Source organism: Triticum aestivum, chromosome 1A (genome assembly GCF_018294505.1).
Source record: "Triticum aestivum cultivar Chinese Spring chromosome 1A, IWGSC CS RefSeq v2.1, whole genome shotgun sequence".
Lineage (NCBI taxonomy): Eukaryota > Viridiplantae > Streptophyta > Magnoliopsida > Poales > Poaceae > Triticum > Triticum aestivum.
In genome coordinates, this window is record NC_057794.1 from 522,885,674 (window position 1) to 522,906,159 (window position 20,486).

A 20,486-nucleotide genomic window follows, 5' to 3' on the forward strand; every position below is an offset into this window, starting at 1 on the left:
GAGTGACAAGGAGGACAGCGGCAGCGACAACGAGGGTAGTAGGCGGCAGGATGACGGGTCCGACTAGGTGTCGGGCGCCGCTCCGTGTGGCACCGGCGACCCCATCATCCGTGTCGCCGGCTCCCTGAACTTCTCGGGGTCATATCCTTGGGCGGCTGGCGTTGGGAGGCTGCGGAAGAGGAAGAGGGCGGGCGGCAAGGGCGTCAAATCGGAGTACGCGGGCACCGACGCCTTCGACGCGTGCTGACATCCTGCCGCCTCGTCTTCGAGCTCTGCTTCCGGCGCTGCCATCACCATCCAGCCTTGGTGTCTTCTGCCACCCGTAGTTCGCCTAGGCACCCCTTTTGCCCTTTTTGCCTCCTTGACCTGCCTCCTGAGGAGAGGGACAAGAAAGGGATTACGGGCACCTTATCTCTTTTTAGTTTGTAAGCCTTCGGGCCTTAGCTGAATTTAAAACTTGTAATCCCATCATTCATGTTTTTCATTCCCTATGGACTGTACATGAGTGGAATGTTTTTAATGAAAAAGGGATGCTTGCCGGGTCATTTGTTTGTGGGTAGAACTTGCGACAAGGAATAAATCCTTGATATCTTTAAGATAAATATTTCTTTGCCCGGCAACAGGCCTTGCCGTCTCCCCACTTCGCTCGACCTTTCTCACACCTTTGGTTGAGGCAGGGATGAGGTGGGTTCAGGCTCCTTGTTTCATCCTCTCGCTGCCGCGACTACGACCAAACCTGGCCCCAGGAACGAGCCCTAGGGCCTAGAGTTAGGGGAGCACGGTAGCTTTAGGAAAAAACGAGGTTTCACATACCTTAGTCCATAAGGGAATGCATGATAAGGGATGAAGAACTTATCTGAAGCTGTAGCCCCCGGCAACTCTGGTTCGCCGTGGGTGAATCTTTGCTCTTGCAGCCCCCGGCAATACTGGCTTGCCGGGGTCTAGATGCTGGTCTATCCCTCTTCTCTTTTTCGTCCACAAGGGATCCGGCAAGGATATCTGTGAGTCCTGCGAACCAAAGAAGATGAAAGAATGGCAAAGAGACGCACACTCGACCTCTAAGCTAGGGGTTAGTCGCCGCTAAGCACTATCAACCCTAACCAAGGACGAGACTCGACCTAGCATGCATGCTATAACTTAGGGCGCCAGCGCTTCATTTATTTATGCTCAGGGTCTATGCCTGGCTTTGTACAAAGGGTTACATGCATCATCGGAAATGCTTGTACAAAAGGTGGCTTGCCGGGGGGGCCCTGCAAGCCGCGCCTCACGGGTAAAACTTGCGAAGATGCTCAATGTTCCAGGAGTTACTCACCGGAACGGCATCTTCGGTCTCCAGGTGGACTGCGCTGGGCCTGGTGACTCGTATTACCCGATAAGGGCCTTCCCACTTTGGCGTCAACTTGTTGGAATTCTTGGCCAATTGAAGGCGCCGAAGGACAAGGTCACCTTCCTCAAGGCTTCGGGCATGAACCTTGCGGCTATGGTAGCGGCGCAAGGCTTGCTGGTAGTGTGCTGCTCTCACAGCCGCCCGAAGACGATCTTCCTCAAGGAGCATTACGTCATCTTGCCGCAGTTGCTCTTGCTCAAGCTCATCATAAGCGAGCACTCGAGGTGACCCGTATATGAGTTCAGTGGGGAGAACTGCTTCTGCCCCGTATACTAGGGCAAAGGGTGTCCGGCCGGTGGCTCGATTTGGCGTCGTCCTGATCGACCAAAGAACCGTCGGCAACTCATCAATCTAGCGCCTTCCACTCTTGTGCAGCTTGTCAAAGGTCTTGGTCCTTAAGCCTCACAGTACTTCAGCGTTTGCCCTCTCAGCTTGACCATTGCTTCGTGGGTTAGCAACGGAAGCGAAACAGACTTTGTTGCCGAGGTCTTGGATATATTGCATGAAGGTGCGGCTTGTGAACTGTGTGCCGTTGTCGGTGATGACCCTGTTGGGTACACCAAAACGGCACACTAGTCCCTTGAAGAACTTGATGGCTGACTGAGTTGTGACCTTCCTCACTGCCTCCACCTCCGGCCACTTTGTGAACTTGTCGATTGCAACGTACAAGTACTCAAAGCCCCCGACAGCGCGGGGGAAAGGGCCCAGTATGTCGAGCCCCCAGACCGAGAAGGGCCAGGAGAGAGGAATGGTTTGAAGGGCTTGAGCTGGCTGATGAAGCTTCTTTGAATGGAACTAACACGCTTCACACCTGGTGACTAGTGTCGTCGCATCCTGGAGGGCGGTGGGCCAGAAGAAGCCTTGCCGAAATGCCTTGCCGGCAACGGCCCTTGACCCGATGTGGGATCCACATATGCCTCCGTGTATCTCCGCCAACAGCTCCAGTCCTTCCTCCCGAGGGATACACTTCAATTTCACATCGTTCAGCCTCTTTCTGTACAGGATGTCATCGACGAACTGGTACATGGTAGAGCGACGGGCTACTTTTTCCGCTTCTTCCTGCTCTTCAGGAAGTTCCCCTGTTTGGAGGAATCAGATGGTATGTTGTGCCCACGCTGGAGCCTGGGGCTCGACGGCGAGGACTAAAGGCATTTCCTCCGCTGTAGGAGCGGCTGTCTTGACGGCAAGAGCTTGACGCTCCGCCAGAGCTAGCCATCCCGTGGCGGGCTCAGTGTCCCCGGCAACATCCTTGCCGGCGGCTCTGGGGAGCTCGGCGGGAAAGTACTTGTCGGGTCCTGATTTCCTCCTCTTGTTCTGCTCTGTTGATGGATCAATGGATGGCTGAGTTAGCTGGAGCACAAAGGTACCTGGTTCCACAGGTAGCTTGAGGGCAGCGTGTTTTGACAAGTAATCGGCGATATCGTTCTCCGCTCGGGGAACGTAATCAGCCTGCATATCGTCGAAACGCTCTTCCAGCTTTCTCACTTCATCGACGTAGGCCTTCATCAACGGGCTCTGGTAGTCCTTGTTGACTTGCTTGACGACGGGCTGCGAGTCGCCCCTGACGATGAGCTTCTTGATTCCGAGGTCCGCTGCGATCCTAAGACCGGCAAGCAGCCCTTCGTACTTTGCCGTATTGTTTGTTGACACCTCCCTGGGGAAGTGCATCTGGATCACGTACTTGAGGTGCTCTCCGGTGGGCACGACAAGCAGTACGCCAGTCCCGGCGCCGTGTAAGGAGAAAGCTCCATCAAAGTACATGATCCAACTGCAACTTGCCTCCTTGCCGGGGAGAGCAGTCTCTTGGGCTTCTTCGTCAGGCGTTGCGGTCCACTCTGCAATGAACTCCGCCAGGACTCGGCTCTGAATCGTCGAAGTACTTTCAAACTTGAGGCCAAAGCTGGACAGCTCCAGTGCCCATTCCACAATTCTTCCCGTTGCATCTGGACTGTGCAATATCCGTTGCAGAGGGAGGCGAGTGACGACAGTGATCTCGTGTGCCTGGAAGTAGTGACGCAGCTTCCTCGAGGCCATAAGAAGGCTGAAGAGCAGTTTCTGCACGCCAGAGTACCTTGATCTAGCTCCCTACAGGAGGGAAATAACAAAGTAGACCGGGTGCTGCATCATTTTCTTCTTCGGTGGCACTTCGACTGGCTGTGTCGTCTCTGCATTGGTGGTGTCGGGCTCTGTCGCTGCCATTACCTCATCGTCAAACTCTCTCTGCGCCACTAGTGCGGCGCTGACCAGCTGGTTCGTTGCTGCCAGGTATAGCAGCAACGGCTCTTGTGGCCTAGGCGCAACTAGTATTGGCGCGGAGGAGAGGTACTTCTTCAAATCTTGCAATGCTGCTTCGGCTTCTAGCGTCCACTACATCGGGCCCGCCTTTTTCAGGATCTTGAAAAAGGGAAGGGCGCGCTCGGCAGACTTGGAAATGAATCTGTCCATGGCGGCAATGCAACCAGCAAGCCGACACACATCCTTGATTCGCTTGGGTGCTTCAATCTGCTCTATAGCTTTGATCTTGTCCGGATTGGCCTCTATCCCACGCTGTGACACAAAGAGCCCGAGAAGCTTGCCGGACAGGACGCCAAAGACGCACTTCTCAGGGTTCAGCTTGAGATTGATCTTGTGCAGGTTTGCAAATGTTTCTTGCAAATCCGGTATGAGGCTTGCCCTGTCCTTGGTTTTGACCACTAAAAGATGTCGGTGGGAACGACTCCTATGGGATCACAAGAATCCCTACTATGGTTGCGGGGCGCGGGGTCGTGACAAGAGCGGATCAAACAGATAGCACACGGTTCGTTTATCCAGGTTCGGGCCGCGAGGATGCGTAAAACCCTACTCCTCCTTTGGTGGATTGTATATCTGTGTTCTTGAGCTAGCTATGGGGCGTGAGGAGCTCCAAAAAGCCGAATCCTCCTCCTGGTCTCCTCGGGCCTCCTTTTATAGGAAAGGGGTTGCCGCAGTGGCACACAGGAGGTGGAAAGGGAACAGTGATGTGAGGTTATCCCTCGCATTACATGACAAGGTGCATTTAATGCGTCTTGCCCAGGTGTCCTTGCTTTATCGGGGACGGGGGAGAGCCCTGTCTCGTCCGTCGCCACTCCCTCTCGTGTCGACACGCGCCCTGGCCAGCGGTGCTCGCGGTGCCATGTAGGCAGGCAGGCAGCTGAGGTGGCGCAGTGGTGGGTCTCCACGAAGATCCGCATGCCGCCATGTAGGTGCCTGCCCAGCTGGTTGGGTCGGCAGCTGCATGCGAACGGTGGTGGAGGTTTGACTGGCGTGGGCCTGATGGTGGCCCTATGGGTGTTCTTGGCAAGGGCCTTGCCGGGGCCCCGGCAAGGGTCTTGCGTGGCGCCTGCTGTCATCCCCGACAAGGCTCTTGCCGGGGGCCTTGTGGTCCTCCTTGGCTGGGATCCCGCCAAGGATCATCATCTTCTAAAGGGTGTATCTGATCTTGAATGTATTCACAAAGATCCGCATGCCACCACGAGGATGTCTCCCGAATCCTTGCCCCATGGGGGCAGTGGAATCAAGGGTGATTCACTCCGTAGGTGTGGGGCGAGCTGCCACGGCAAGGGTCTTGCCGGGTTTGCTAAAACCGCCTCCCGGCAAGGATCTTGTCGGGGGGTCCGCTTCGTCCCCTTTGCTCTTTGTGGTCTTGGTCTTTGCGTCGTTCTGCTTGTCCTGAGCTTCGGCCTTACCATGGCTCACCTCCCTTGCCTTGCTCGGTGTGGTGGTGACCGTGGCTCAGACTGCTCGTGCACAGTTATAGGGGTACAAAAAGTGTACCCCTCTTTTTGTACACCGACACGCCACGACGCTTTGTTTAGAACTGCACCAACTGAAAACTCCACCGTTCAATGTACACACGTATCCGGTTTGCGATTTAGAATCGTCCGGATCAGTGTCAAAGCTTGCATCAACTTAACCATTTACGATGAGCTCTTTGTCACCTCAATAAACGAGAAACATATCCTTAGTCCTTTTCAGGTATTTCAGGATGTTCTTGACCGCTGTCCAGTGCTCCACTCCTGGATTACTTTGGTACCTCCCTGCTAGACTTCTAGCAAGGCACACATCAGGTCTGGTACACAGCATTGCATACATGATAGAGCCTGTGGCTGAAGCATAGGGAACATCTTTCATTTTCTCTCTATCTTCTGGAGTGGTCGGGCATTGAGTCTTACTCAACTTCACACCTTGTAACACAGGCAAGAACCCTTTGTTTGCTTGATCCATTTTGAACTTCTTCAAAACTTTGTCAAGGTATGTGCTTTGTGAAAGTCCAATTAAGCGACTTGATCTATGTCTATAGATCTTGATGCCCAATATATAAGCAGCTTCACTGAGGTCTTTCATTGGAAAACTCTTATTCAAGTATCCCTTTATGCTATCTAGAAATTCTATATCATTTCCAATCAACAATATGTCATCCACATATAATATTAGAAAAGCTATAGAGCTCCCACTCACTTTCTTGTAAATACAGGCTTCTTCAAAAGTCTGTACAAAACCAAATGCTTTGATCACACTATCAAAGCATTTATTCCAGCACCGAGAGGCTTGCACCAGTCCATAAATGGATCGCTGGAGCTTGCACACTTTGTTAGCTCCCTTTGGATCGACAAAACCTTCCGGTTGCATCATATACAACTCTTCTTCCAGATATCCATTAAGGAATGCAGTTTTGACATCCATTTGCCAAATTTCGTAATCATAAAATGCGGCAATTGCTAACATGATTCGGACAGACTTAAGCATCGCTACGGGTGAGAAGGTCTCATCGTAGTCAATCCCTTGAACTTGTCGAAAACCTTTCGCAACAAGTCGAGCTTTATAGACAGTAACATTACTGTCAGCGTCAGTCTTCTTCTTGAAGATCCATTTATTCTCAATTGCTTGCCGATCATCGGGCAAGTCAACCAAAGTCCACACTTTGTTCTCATACATGGATCCCATCTCAGATTTCATGGCCTCAAGCCATTTCGCAGAATCTGGGCTCACCATCGCTTCTTCATAGTTCATAGGTTCATCATGGTCTAGTAACATAACTTCCAAAACAGGACTACCGTACCACTCTAGTGCGGATCTTACTCTGGTTGACCTATGAGGTTCAGCAACAACTTGATCTGAAGTTTCATGATCATCATCATTAACTTCCTCACTAATTGGTGTAGGTGTCGCAGAAAGCGGTTTCTCTGATGAACTACTTTCCAATAAGGGAGCAGGTACAGTTACCTCATCAAGTTCTACTTTCCTCCCACTCACTTCTTTCGAGAGAAACTCCTTCTCTAGAAAAACTCTGAATTTAGCAACAAAAGTCTTGCCTTCGGATCTGTGATAGAAGGTGTACCCAACAGTCTCCTTTGGGTATCCTATGAAGACACATTTCTCCGATTTGGGTTCAAGCTTATCAGGTTGAAGCTTTTTCACATAAGCATCGCAGCCCCATACTTTCAGAAACGACAACTTTGGTTTCTTGCCAAACCATAGTTCATAAGGCATCATCTCAATGGATTTCGATGGTGCCCTATTTAACGTGAATGCGGCTGTCTCTAAAGCATAACCCCAAAATGATAGCGCAAAATCAGTAAGAGACATCATAGATCGCACCATATCTAGTAAAGTATTATTACGACGTTCAGACACACCATTACGCTGTGGTGTTCCAGGTGGCGTGAGTTGTGAAACTATTCCGCATTGTTTCAAATGAAGACCAAACTCATAACTCAAATATTATCCTCCACGATCAGATCGTAGAAACTTTATTTTCTTGTTACGCTGATTTTAAACTTCACTATGAAATTCTTTGAACTTTTCAAACGTTTCAGACTTGTGTTTCATTAAGTAGATATACCCATATCTGCTTAAATCATATGTGAAGGTGAGAAAATAACGATATCCGCCACGAGCCACAACATTCATCGGACCACATACATCTGTATGTATGATCTCCAACAAATCTGTTGCTCTCTCCATAGTACCGGAGAATGGCGTTTTAGTCATCTTGCCCATGAGGCACGGTTCGCAAGTACCAAGTGATTCATAATCAAGTGATTCCAAAAGTCCATCAGTATGGAGTTTCTTCATGCGCTTTACACCGATATGACCTAAACGACAGTGCCACAAATAAGTTGCACTACCATTATCAACTCTGCATCTTTTGGCCTCAATATTATGAATATGTGTATCACTACTATCGAGATTCAACAAAAATAGACCACTCTTCAAGGGTGCATGACCATAAAAGATATTCCTCATATAAATAGAACAACCATTATTCTTTGATTTAAATGGATAACCATCTCACATCAAACAAGATCCAGATATAATGTTCATGCTCAACACTCGCACCAAATAACAATTATTTAGGTCTAATACTAATCCCGAACGTAGATGTAGAGGTAGTGTTCCGACTGTGATCACATTGACTTTGGAACCATTTCCCATGCTCATCGTCACCTTGTCCTTAGCTAATCTTTGCTTAATCCGTAGCCCATGTTTCGAGTTGCAAATATTAGCAACAGAACCAGTATCAAATACACATGTGCTACTGCAAGCATTAGTAAGGTACACATCAATAACATGTATATCACATATACCTTTGTTCACCTTTCCATCCTTCTTATCCGCCAAATACTTGGGGCAGTGCCGCTTCTAGTGACCAGTCTGCTTGCAGTAGAAGCACTCAGTCTCAGGCTTAGGTCCAGACTTGGGTTTCTTCTCTTGAGCAGCAACTTGCTTGATGTTCTTCTTGAAGTTCCACTTCTTCTTCCCTTTGCCCTTTTTCTTCAAACGGGTGGTCTTATTGACCATCAACACTTGATGCTCCTTCTTGATTTCTACCTCCACGGCCTTTAGCATTGCGAAGAGCTCGGGAATTGTATTATCCATCCCTTTCATATTATAGTTCATCACGAAGCTCTTGTAGCTTGGTGGCAGTGATTGAAGAATTCTGTCAATGACGCTATCATCCGGAAGATTAACTGTCAGTTGAATCAAGTGATTGCAGTACCCAGACATCTTGAGTATATGCTCACTGACAGAACTATTCTCCTCCATCTTGCAGCTATAGAACTTATTGGAGACTTCATATCTCTCAATCCGGCCATTCTTTTGAAATATCAACTTCAACTCCTGGAACATCTCATATGCTCCATGGCATTCAAAACGTCATTGTAGTCCCGGTTCTAAGCCGTAAAGCATGGCACACTGAACTATCGAGTAGTCACCAACACGTGACTGCCATGCATTCACAATGTCTGCAGTTGCTGGTGCAGGTGGTACACCTAGCGGTGCTTCCACGACGTAACTTTTCTGTGCAGCAATGAGGATAATCCTCAAGTTACGGACCCAGGCCGTGTAATTTCTACCATCATCTTTCAACTTTGCTTTCTCAAGGAACGCATTAAAGTTCAACGGAACAACAGCACGGGCCATCTATCTACAATCAACATAGACAAGCAAGATACTATCAGGTACTAAGTTCATGATCAATTTAAGTTCAATTAATCATATTACTTAAGCACTCCCACTTAGATAGACATCCCTCTAATCCTCTAAGTGATCACATGATCCATACCAACTAAACCATGCTCGATCATCACGTGAGATCGAGTAGTTTCAACGGTGAACATCACTATGTTGATCATATCTACTATATGATTCACGCTCGACCTTTCGGTCTTCGTGTTCCGAGGCCATATCTGTTATATGCTAGGCTCGTCAAGTTTAACCTGAGTATTCCGCGTGTGCAACTATTTTGCACCCGTTGTATTTGAACATAGAGCCTATCACACCTGATCATCACATGGTGTCTCAGCACGAAGAACTTTCGCAACGGTGCATACTCAGGGAGAACACTTATAGTTTGATAATTTAGTGAGGGATCATATTATAATGCTACCGTCAATCAAAGCAAGATAAGATGCATAAAAGATAAACATCACATGCAATCAATATAAGTAATATGATATGGCCATCATCATCTTGTGCTTGTGATCTCCATCTCCGAAGCACCGTCATGATCACCATTGTCACCGGTGCGACACCTTGATCTCCATCGTAGCATCGTTGTCGTCTCGCCAATCTTATGCTTCTATGACTATCTCTACCGCTTAGTGATAAAGTAAAGCATTACAGGGCGATTGCATTGCATACAATAAAGCGACAACCATATGGCTCCTGCCAGTTGCCAATAACTCAGTTACAAAACATGATCATCTCGTACAATAAAATTTAGCATCATGTCTTGACCATATCATATCACAACATGCCCTACAAAAACAAGTTAGACGTCCTCTACTTTGTTGTTGCAAATTTTACATGGATGCTACGGGCTTAGCAAGAACCGTTCTTACCTACACATCAAAACCACAACGATAGTTTGTCAAGTTGGTGTTGTTTTAACCTTTGCAAGGACCGGGCGTAGCCACACTCGGTTCAACTAAAGTTGGAGAAACTGACACCCGTCAGCCACCTGTGTGCAAAGCATGTCGGTAGAACCATTCTCGCGTAAGCGTACGTGTAATGTCGGTCTGGGCCGCTTCATCCAACAAAACCGCCGAACCAAAGTATGAAATGCTGGTAAGCAGTATGACTTATATCTCCCACAACTCACTTGTATTCTACTCGTGCATATGACATCTAAGCATAAAACCTGGCTCGGATGCCACTGTTGGGTAACGTATTAATTTCAAAAAAAATCCTACACACACGCAAGATCATGGTGATGCATAGCAACGAGAGGGGAGAGTGTTGTCCACGTACCCTCGTAGACCGAAAGCAGAAGCGTTAGCACAACGCGATTGATGTAGTCGTATGTCTTCACGATCCGACCGATCAAGTACCGAACGCACGGCACCTTCAAGTTCAGCACACGTTCAGCCCGATGACGTCCCTCGAACTCCGATCCAGCCGAGTGTTGAGGGAGAGTTTTGTCAGCACGACGGCGTGGTGACGATGATGATGTTCTACTGATGTAGGGCTTCGCCTAAGCACCGCTATAGTATTATCGAGGTGGGCTATGGTGGAGGGGGGCACCGCACACGGCTAAAAGATCATTTGATCAATTGTTGTGTCTCTAGGGTGCCCCCTGCCCCCGTATATAAAGGAGCAAGGGGGGTGCGGCCGGCCATGAGAGAGGGCGCGCCTGGAGGAGTCCTACTACCACTGGGAGTAGGACTCCCCCTACCCCCTTTCCTAGTTGGATTAGGACTTGGGAGGGGGAAAGAGGAGGGAGAGAGGAAGGAAGGGGGGCGCCGCCCCCCTCTCCTTGTCCTATTCGGACTAAGAGGAGGGGCGCGCGGCCCAGCCCTGGCCACCTCTCCTCTTCTCCTTAAAGGCCCACTAAGGCCCATTAACCTCCTGGGGGGTTCCGGTAACCTCCCGATACTCTGGTAAAATCCCGATTTCACCCGGAACACTTCCGATATCCAAACATAGGCTTCCAATATATTAATCTTCATGTATTTACCATTTCAAGACTCCTCATCATGTCCGTGATCACATCCGGGACTCTGAACAACCTTCGGGTACATCAAAACATATAAACTCATAATATAACTGTCATCGAAATGTTAAGCATGCGGACCCTACGGGTTCGAGAACTATGTTGACATGACCGAGACACGTCTCCGGTCAATAACCAATAGCGGAACCTAGATGCTCATATTGGCTCCCACATATTCTACGAAGATCTTTGTCGGTCAGACCGCATAACTACATACGTTGTTCCCTTTGTCATCGGTATGTTACTTGCCCGGGATTCGATCATCGGTATCTCAATACCTAGTTCAATCTCATTATCGGCAAATCTCTTTACTCGTTCCGTAATACATCATTCTGCAACTAACTCATTAGTTGCAATGCTTGCAAGGCTTAAGTGATGTGCATTACCGAGAGGGCCCAGAGATACCTCTCCGACAATCGGAGTGACAAATCCTGATCTCGAAATACGCCAACCCAACAAGTACCTTCGGAGACACCTGTAGAGCACCTTTATAATCACCCAGTTACGTTGTGACGTTTGGTAGCACACAAAGTGTTCCTCCGGTAAACCGGAGTTGCATAATCTCATAGTCATAGGAACATGTATAAGTCATGAAGAAAGCAATAGCAACATACTAAACGATCGGGTGCTAAGCTAACGGAATGGGTCAAGTCAATCACATCATTCTCCTAATGATGTGATCCCGTTAATCAAATGAATACCCATGTCAATGACTAGGAAACTTAACCATCTTCGATCAACGAGCTAGTCAAGTAGAGGCATACTAGTGACATACTGTTTGTCTATGTATTCACACATGTATTATGTTTCCGGTTAATACAATTCTAGCATGAATAATAAACTTTTATCATGATATAAGGAAATAAATAATAACTTTATTATTGCCTCTAGGGCATATTTCCTTCGGTCTCCCACTTGACTAGAGTCAATAATCTAGATTACACAGTAATGATTATAACACCCATGGAGCCTTGGTGCTGATCATGTTTTGCTCGTGGAAGAGGCTTAGTCAATGGGTCTGCAACATTCAGATCCGTATGTATCTTGCAAATTTCTATGTCTCCCACCTGGACTAAATCCCGGATGGAGTTGAAGCGTCTCTTGATGTGCTTGGTGCTCTTGTGAAATCTGGATTCCTTCGCCAAGGCAATTGGACCAGTATTGTCACAAAAGATTTTCATTGGACCCGATGCACTAGGTAAGACACCTAGATCGGATATGAACTCCTTCATCCAGACTCCTTCATTTGCTTACGTAGATCCCGCCATGACGCTTTGTTTAGAACTGCACCAACTGACAGCTCCACCGTTCAATGTAAACACGTATCCGGTTTGCGATTTAGAATCGTCCGGATCAGTGCCAAAGCTTGCATCAACGTAACAATTTACGATGAGCTCTTTGTGACCTCAATAAACGAGAAACATATCCTTAGTCCATTTCAGGTATTTCAGGATGTTCTTGACCGTTGTCCAGTGATCCACTCCTGGATTACTTTGTTACCTCCCTGCTAGACTTATAGCAAGGCACACATCAGGTCTGGTACACAGCATTGCATACATGATAGAGCCTATGGCTGAAGCATAGGGAACATCTTTCATTTTCTCTCTATCTTCTGGAGTGCTTGGGCATTGAGTCTTACTCAACTTCACACCTTGTAACACAGGCAAGAACCCTTTGTTTGCTTGATCCATTTTGAACTTCTTCAAAACTTTGTCAAGGTATGTGCTTTGTGAAAGTCCAATTAAGCGTCTTGATCTATCTCTATAGATCTTGATGCCCAATATGTAAGCAGCTTCACCAAGGTCTTTCATTGAAAAACTCTTATTCAAGTATCCCTTTATGCTATCCAGAAATTCTATATCATTTCCAATCAACAATATGTCATCCACATATAATATTAGAAAGCTACAGAGCTCCCACTCACTTTCTTGTAAATACAGGCTTCTTCAAAAGTCTGTACAAAACCAAATGCTTTGATCACACTATCAAAGCGTTTTTTCCAACTCCGAGAGGCTTGCACCAGTCCATAAATGAATCGCTGGAGCTTGCACACTTTGTTAGCTCCCTTTGGATCGACAAAACCTTTCGGTTGCATCATATACAACTCTTCTTCCAGATATCCATTAGGGAATGCAGTTTTGACATCCATTTGCCAAATTTCGTAATCATAAAATGCGGCAATTGCTAACATGATTCGGACAGACTTAAGCATCGCTACGGGTGAGAAGGTCTCATCATAGTCAATCCCTTGAACTTGTCAAAAACCTTTCGCAACAAGTCGAGCTTTATAGACAGTAACATTACCGTCAGCGTCATTCTTCTTCTTGAAGATCCATTTATTCTCAATTGCTTGCGATCATCGGGCAAGTCAACCAAAGTCCACACTTTGTTCTCATACATGGATCCCATCTCAGATTTCATGGCCTCAAGCCATTTCGCAGAATCTGGGCTCACCATCGCTTCTTCATAGTTCATAGGTTCATCATGGTCTAGTAACATAACTTCCAAAACAGGATTACCGTACCACTCTGGTGCGGATCTTACTCTGGTTGACCTACGAGGTTCAGCAACAACTTGATCTGAAGTTTCATGATCATCATCATTAACTTCCTCACTAATTGGTGTAGGTGTCGCAGAAAGCGGTTTCTCTGATGAACTACTTTCCAATAAGGGAGCAGGTACAGTTACCTCATCAAGTTCTACTTTCCTCCCACTCACTTCTTTCGAGAGAAACTCCTTCTCTAGAAAAACTCTGAATTTAGCAACAAAAGTCTTGCCTTCAGATCTGTGATAGAAGGTGTACCCAACAGTCTCCTTTGGGTATCCTATGAAGACACATTTCTTCGAATTGGGTTCGAGCTTATCAGGTTGAAGCTTTTTCACATAAGCATCGCAGCCCCAAACTTTCAGAAACGACAACTTTGGTTTCTTGCCAAACCATAGTTCATAAGGCGTCATCTCAATGGATTTCGATGGTGCTCTATTTAACGTGAATGCGGTCATCTCTAAAGCATAACCCCAAAACGACAGCGGTAAATCAGTAAGAGACATCATAGATCGCACCATATCTAGTAAAGTATGATTACGACGTTTGGACACACCATTACGCTGTGGTGTTCCAGGTGGCGTGAGTTGCGAAACTATTCCGCATTGTTTCAACTGAAGACCAAACTCATAACTCAAATATTCTCCTCCACGATCAGATCGTAGAAACTTTATTTTCTTGTTACGGTAATTTTCAACTTCACTCTGAAATTCTTTGAACTTTTCAAACATTTCAGACTTATGTTTCATTAAGTAGATATACCCATATCTGCTTAGATCATCTGTGAAGGTGAGAAAATAATGATATCCGCCACGAGCCTCAACATTCATCGGACCACATACATCTGTATGTATGATCTCCAACAAATCTGTTGCTCTCTCCATAGTACCGGAGAATGGTGCTTTAGTCATCTTGCCCATGAGGCACGGTTCGCAAGTACCAAGTGATTCATAATCAAGTGGTTCCAAAAGTCCATCAGTATGGAGTTTCTTCGTGCGCTTTACACCGATATGACCTAAACGATAGTGCCACAAATAAGTTGCTCTACCATTATCAACTCTGCATCTTTTGGCCTCAATATTATGAATATGTGTATCACTACTATCGAGATTCAACAAAAATAGACCACTCTTCCAGGGTGCATGACCATAAAAGATATTACTCATATAAATAGAACAACCATTATTCTCTGATTTAAATGGATAACCGTCTCGCATCAAACAAGATCCAGATATAATGTTCATGCTCAACGCTGGCACCAAATAACAATTATTTAGGTCTAATACTAATCCCGAAGGTAGATGTAGAGGTAGCATGCCGACTGTGATCACATCGACTTTGGAACCATTTCCCACGCTCATCGTCACCTCGTCCTTAGCCAATCTTCACTTAATCCGTAGCCCATGTTTCGAGTTGCAAATATTAGCAACAGAACCAGTATCAAATACCCAGGTGCTACTGCGAGCATTAATAAGGTACACATCAATAACATGTGTCGGTGTACAAAAAGAGGGGTACACTTTTTGTACCCCTATAACTGTACACGGGCAGTCTGAGCCACGGGCACCACCACACTGAGCAAGGCAAGGGAGGTGAGCCAAGGTAAGGCTGAAGCTCAGGAGAAGCAGAACGACACCAAGACCAAGACCACAAAGAGCAAAGGGGACGAAGCGGACCCCCCTGGCAAGATCCTTGCCGGGAGGCGGTTTTAGCAAACCCGGCAAGACCCTTGCCATGGCAGCTCGCCCCCCACCTACGGAGTGAGTCACCCTTGAGTCCACTGCCCCCATGGGGCAAGGATTCGGGAGACATCCCCGTGGTGGCATGCAGATCTTTGTGAAGACATTCAAGATCAGATACACCCTTTAGAAGATGATGATCCTTGGCGGGATCCCAGCCAAGGAGGACCACAAGGCCCCCGGCAAGAGCCTTGCCGGGGATGACAACAGGCGCCACGGCAAGACCCATGCCGGGACCCCGGCAAGGCCCTTGCCAAGAACACCCGTAGGGCCACCATCGGGCCCACGCCAGTCAAACCTCCACCACCGTTCGCATGCAGCTGCCGACCCAACCAGCTGGGCAGGCACCTGCGTGGCGGCATGCGGATCTTCGTGGAGACCCACCACTGCGCCACCTCAGCTGCCAGCCTGCCTACATGGCACCACGGGCGCCGCTGGCCAGGGCGCGTGTCGACACGAGAGGGAGCGGCGACGGACGAGACAGGTCTCTCCCCCGTCCCCGATAAAGCAAGGACACCTGGGCAAGACGCATTAAATGCGCCTTGTCATGTAATGCGAGGGATATCCTCGCATCATTGTTCCCTTTCCACCTTCTGTGTGCCACTGTGGCAACCCCTTTCCTATAAAAGGAGGCCTGAGGCGACCAGGAGGAGGATTCGGCTTTTTGGAGCTCCTCACGCCCCATAGCAAGCTCAAGAACACACATATACAATCCACCGAAGTAGGAGTAGGGTTTTACGCATCTCGCGGCCCGAACCTGGATAAACGAACCGTGTGCTATTTGTTTGATCCGCTCTTCTCACGACCCCGCGCCCCGCAACCGTAGTAGGGATTCTTGTGATCCCATAGGTGTCGTTCCCGCTGACATCTTTGGCGCGCCAGGTAGGGGGCGCAGTTGTGAGAATCGGCTCTAGCAGTTAGCCTGGCACTCCTTCATCTTCATGACCCTTGAAGAAGAAAGGAGGCCAGAAGATTGACACTCGAGCGATCGCAAACAGAAGCTAAGTTGCACTGAACCCTTATTTGTGCTACCCTTCTTATTTGAGGTTATCCCCCCCCCCGGAGATATTTGCTTTGTATGAGAAACATGCACGCCAGGGGGCTCTACCACGATCAAGCAACGCCCTTGCCCTGTTTCGAGTCTGCTCAATAGCTCAAGCGGCTGCGTCGAGAATGGCAGAGTAGCCTTCCGCGATCAGCAACGCCCCCAATTCTGACTCGAGTCAAGCTCGACAGTTCGAGCGGCCGCGTTCAGAATGGAAAGGAGGCTCGTCCGGCAGCACGCATACCCGGCCGGCCATGGGGATCCGTCCCCAAAACGCCGCTAGGGGCTTCCGCGCCGGCAAGCCTTCCCGATCGACGTAGGGCACACATACAAAGAGGAATTGAACGAGGAAATAACATGCTTGAAATTATGAGTACTTCAAAGTTATATTACATCACATCATAGCTGCGGTTCTAACTAAAGATAAGATTTGTCTTGGTTGGGAACCCGCGGCGGCGAAGAAGAACGGGATGCCTAATCCCGATGCAGTCGGTGATGGGCTTGATGCGCTCCTTGAGCACCGTGAGGTCAGCACCATCCGGCAAGCTCTTCATCGCGGCCGCGAAGTCAAGATCGGGATTCCAGTACGCCATCTTGGTGAGGACCTTGGTCACGACCCTCCGGCAAAGTCGCCGGGCCTCCTCGGCCAGCGTGGTCGTCCTGTTGGAGTGAAGATAAGCCAAGGCTCCGAGGACGCCCTCGAAGAACAGGGTCAACTTGGTGTTGACGGTCCCGCAGCGCTCAGGGGCATACCTCACGTTTGGCATCCCCATGGTGGCCAACTGTGAGGTGACCCTGCCGGCGACCTCCTCCAGATGGCTGATCCATCTGTTCTCGCCCGCCACATAATCCTGGTGGGAGGTGGCCTCGTTCGCCCGCAGCTGCTTCTCCTCCTCCAAGCTCCTGGTCAAGGTCTCCTCCCGAGCCCTACTCTCCAACAACATCTTCTCGAGATCCTCCAGCTTCAGCTTCAGGTCTCTGACGGAGTTTTGCGCTTCGGAGAGCTCCCCAGCCCTGCTGATGGCCGCTCCTTGCGCCTCCATCAAGGCGCTGTTGAGCGTGCTCTTCTCGTTGGACAGCTTGAGGCCTGCTCCTTCAGCTCGTCCTGCGCCACCTCCAACTCCCTTACCTTGCCGGCATGGGCCAGAGCCTGGGCATCGAGTGGCTCCTTGTTCCTCTGCTCCAGCTCGCAAGTCCGCCGCGCGAGAAGGGCCTCGAGCTCCTCATCCTTGCCACGGAGCGCTGCGGCAAGCTTCGCCTCACGCGTGGTGAGGTCCTCTTCCTGGGAATCCAGTGCGGCTTGATGCTGGTTCTGGACGGCCTCGGCCGCGGCAGCCAAGTTCGCCGCCTGTTCCTGGGCCTTCTCGATGTCAGCCATCTTCATGGTGAGCTCGACATTGCGCTTGGCCAATTCCTCCTGAAGGACCCTCTGCTCCTCGCGAGTCTAGTGGAACCAGGTCTGCGTCTCAGCAATGCGTGCCTTGAAATCCACCTCCGCCTGGTCCACCGTTGCCATCCTGGACTTAACCTTGTCCAGACGAACACGGTAGAGCGCCTGGAGTTTTCGGAAGTTGGCCCCCATAGCGCGGAAAAGCTGCTCTTCTGGAGAACCGTCACCGCCAACGCCCGGCTCACCGACAACCTCAAGCTCGGTGGCGGCAAGCACCTCGCCGTGAAAGACTTCCCCTTCGGCGGGCGCCTGGGAACTTGACGCCCCTGGGAGGTGGATGAAAAGATCATCGCCCACCTTCAGATACCTATCGGGGCCCGAGGTTGAGGAGGAGGGAGGCTGATCATCAACCGCCTCTTCCTCGGCGGTGGCCTTGCTGGCTTCCCCGGCAGGCCCACCGTTGGCGCCCTCGGCAGAAGCCTCCCCGGTTGCCTTGGCGGCCCCCGCCGCGGTGTCCTCGGCAGCATCCTTGGCGGCCTCATCAGCGGCGACCTCGGCAGCGTCCTTGGCGTCCTCCTCAGCAATGTTCCCAGCAATGGTATCCACGTCCTTCATATCTGTTGAAGGAGGGTCTGGGTAGTAATGGGAGCATGGAAGCCAAGAAAAGAATAAGGGAAAAATAGAGATGAAGGACAGGCGACTCAGCAGTGCCAGGCTATGAAGCAGAAGTCCCCTCTCCGCCAGTATTTGGCGCCGTGGCAGAGCCACCAGCGCCCAAGTTCCTCTCTTCCTCCATGGGCGTGGGCTCCGTGCCTGATGCCCTTGCTGGGGATGCCCCCTGCGGCGGCGTAGTCGATGGGGGTGGTGTGTTAGGAGTAGCCCTCTGTGGCTCCTCCTACTGCCGCTCCCCTCCTGCAAACTCGGCAAGATCAGCATCATAGCATCGAGCGCCTACCACATGTCGAGTAAGAAGAGGGTGGAGAACTTACACTGGGGGCTGCGCCGGGGGCTGCTATCCGGGCTGCTCAGCACCACCAGTGGTGTCTTTGAAGCCCCAGCTGGGGGCTGGCTGCTCGCCGAGGTCCTCGCCCTCTTCACCCTCTGGGCCAACGTCTCTGCCTCCCTACGGAAACAAAAATGGATCAAGACAAGTGACCCAATTCGAGGAAATGGAAATGACAGTAAGGAACGGAGAACTTACTCGTCATCCGTCTCCTTCTCTTCCACCAGTTTCCTTTTCCTCTCCGGGCTGAGAGGCCCGAGATCAAAAGGGAGCTCCACAGCATCATCCGAGGCGATGCCTGCTGGAGGAGGCGAAGGAGGCAGCGGGGTTTGTGCGCGCCCGGATGAGGAAGGGGTTGTTGTCTTCTTCTTCTCAGTGGCCTTCATCAGCCTCTTGGCTGCCGTGGCCCTCGTGTGGCGCCCAGACCCCCTCCAGGGTCAATTGAGGCCGCGCAGCCCTGCCGGGCCGGGCCGGCTCACCGGAGCCAGCCTGCCGCGGGACTCGCCCTCTTCCCCTGGTTGGCATCGAGCCCGCCGTCACGTCCTCTTCCTCCCCCGACGACTCGTCGGCCACGTCTTCGATGAGCGGAGATCCAGTGTCGGCGCTGCTGACCTCCCCGGAGGCCGCCGCCCACCGGGTGAGCTCCTCTTCCTCCACCGTTGTTGCGGCCTTGTCCTCCATGCCCCTGGCGCTGCCGGCCTCCATGGCAAGTTGTGCCTCCCTCGCCCTAGTGGCGATGTAGTCCAGCTCTGCCTGAGTGGTGTCCATGATAAGCCACCGCTCGGTGTCAGCATTGACGTACACCTCGAGCAGGATGTCAAAGAATTGCTGCACATCCTTGTCCTTCGGCTCCTCCCAGCTCGGGATAGGGCCGTGCGCATTACAGTCCGGCATCATGGCGATGATCTCGGATCAACGTGAATTGTTGCACAATGGGACCACCCCTGCTGGCAGCTTGAAAAATGGCCCCTTGAGGGCCTTGCCAACCTTTGCGGCAGCCCCCGTGGCCTTGCCGGTCCGCTCGACCTGGCCATCGCGACCCACATCAAACTGGAAAAGCCGCTGGCAGAAGTGGGCATGCGCCAACACTGTGAAGTTGTGATCGAGGCCGGGACGGAGTCGCATAATGTCAGCCGGGTTCGTAAAGAGCCAAGCCGGCCTCCCCTTGTTGTGCAACGGGACGATCCGGCGGCGAATGAAGTCCGCGCCGATCATCTCAAGGGTGAGTCCGGCCTGGGTGAGCCGGAGAATCCTGGTGGTGGCAACGGTGAGCCTCCCATCAGTGGCGTCAACATCGCTCCAATCGCTACCACGGACTAGCGGCACTCGGCGGACCTTGCAGAATTCCGGCGGGTTTTCATCTTCAATCCAGCACCACCGGCCATGCCATTCCTCCCACCTCTCCTTCACGGCACCGTCCGGGTACGCCCCCTTGGATCTTGGGATCTAGGTGACGAAACCGGAGACGGCTCCTCCCGGCTAGATTCTAGGGAAGAAGTAATGGCGGAAGAGCGCCGTGTTGGGCTGCACCCCGGCAAAGCCTTCGCAAAGGTGCGTGAAGAAAGCCATGCACGCCACCGCATTCGGAGTAAAATCCAAGAGGCGAAAGCCGAAGGTGCGCATAACGTCACAGAAGAAATCGGAGAAAGGAGGGCATAACCCGCAAGAAAAGTAATCAACGAAGAAGGGGTACCGATTTGAGGCAGGATCAGCGCAAGCAGCAGGAATGATGCGCGTCGCCGGGTGTCCCGAATTCTCTCCCCCCCCCCCGTCTTCACTCCCCATAGGGGCCTGAAGGAGGCCCGGAGCTCTTGAACATCAACCGTCGAGGGGAAGAAGAAGCCGGACTTCGTCCGATCCCCC